Here is a 1,727-nt window from a genome sequence, read left to right on the forward strand (position 1 = left end):
CTGGGATTACAGGCGTGAGCCACCACGCTCGGCCTGTTGTATGAATTTGTGTGTGCATTTTCCTTTTTATGAATCCTGCCTCAAATTTTTCACAAAATGTTGCAACAGACATTCTTGTGCATGTATCTACTCTGAAAACTTCTCTAGGACCCAGTGCAACACACACACACACACAAAGTAAAACAAAGTTTCACAAAACAATTGTCTTACTACACTTTCAGAAATTTTCTCATAATGTATAATCATAGTTCTTTTTACCAGGTTGACATTTCCCTTCCATTCCTAGTTTGCTGAGAGTTGTTAATCATGAATGGGTGTTGAATTTTGTCAAATTCTTCTTTTTTCACAAATAGGACTTTTTATCTCCCACTTATTGTAAGTCCGAACTTTAAACAGATTCTTGGACTGGTGGTTCATATCCATCAGCTTGCTCATCTTTAGCATCTGTCTTGTCCCCAGTGGCTTTTCCAGAACTACTTCCTTCACCATGAAGCTCCATGAGTTTTCTCAATTCATACTTGGGCTTCTTCAGCATTTTTCTTTTTTTTCTTTTTTCTTTTTTTTTTTTTTTTTTTTTGAGACAGAGTCTCACTCTGTCACCAGGCTGCAGTGCAGTGGCATGATCTTGGCTCACTGCAACCTCTGCCTCCCAGGTTCAAGCGATTCTCCTGCCTCAGCCTCCCGAGTAGCTGGGACTACAGGTGTGCGCCACCATGCCTGGCCAATTTTTGTATTTTTAATAGAGACAGTGTTTCACCATGTTGGCCAGGATAGTCTCGATCTCTTGACCTCATGATCCACCTGCCTCAGCCTCCCAAAGTGCTAAGATTACAGGTGTGAGCCACCACGCCCAGCCAGCATTTCTACTTTTCTAATGAAAACATCATGGAGAGGATAGATTGGCAAGCCTTTTCTATGTCTTTTCCAATGCTGTCTGGAGTCTATTTATTGACTACTTCTTTCAAGTCATTAGTCTGCACCTCTCAGGTCATGATTTCCATCATCTTCTTCCAGATTTGGTGGACCTGTTGATGCTAAAGATAAGAAGTCTTCCATATTTGATTGTTGCATTTTTTAGTAAAACCAACACAGAACAGACAAAGCAAGTAACCACTGGTAGTCTTGACATCAACATGAGCTTCAATCACTGTCTGCCATTTTTGACCATGGAACACATTTTGTCATGGGTAAGATCCATGCCATGGAAGTTAGTCAGGCAGCTTTTGCCCTGAACATCTTCAGTAATCACTTGAATTTTCTAAATGCAACTTCATCATTCTGCAAATCAGCAAAACTCACTTCAAACACATGACCCTTGAAGCCATCAGATGCAATTTTGGATCCTTGGGTCCTGGTGACTAGCGTCTTTCCTATATTTCTTATACTGAACATAGCAGGTGCTTTCACATTGTACAAATCTTCCTTAGAAAATGGATCAACCACTTTCTTCTTGGCTCCCTTTTTGCCACCTTTCATAAGGCGCTTGTTCTTGCCAACTGCCGTGGTGCTCCTCAGAAAGCCAAAAGGGGATTATAGGGGTTTTTAAAAGAAATTCTGTCAATAAGGTAAACTACAATAATTAATTTTCAAATGTTGAACCAACCTTGCATTCCTGAGATAAGCCCCACTTGGCCATAGGATGTTGCAATGACTGCCAAGCTGCAAATATGAGGGCAGAGTTCTCCACAAGACTGCCCTCACTTCAGATACCAGCAGCACATCTAGGG

At 41.2% G+C, this 1,727-nt stretch overlaps 1 pseudogene; it reads right to left on the bottom strand.

Moving 5' to 3' along the window:
* Positions 1-388: 388 nt before the first annotated feature.
* LOC116458588 (small ribosomal subunit protein eS1-like) lies at positions 389-1,494 on the bottom strand (annotated as a pseudogene).
* Positions 1,495-1,727: the final 233 nt, after the last annotated feature.

This window comes from Hylobates moloch, unplaced genomic scaffold (genome assembly GCF_009828535.3).
Source record: "Hylobates moloch isolate HMO894 unplaced genomic scaffold, HMol_V3 SCAFFOLD_19, whole genome shotgun sequence".
NCBI classification, from domain to species: Eukaryota; Metazoa; Chordata; class Mammalia; order Primates; family Hylobatidae; genus Hylobates; species Hylobates moloch.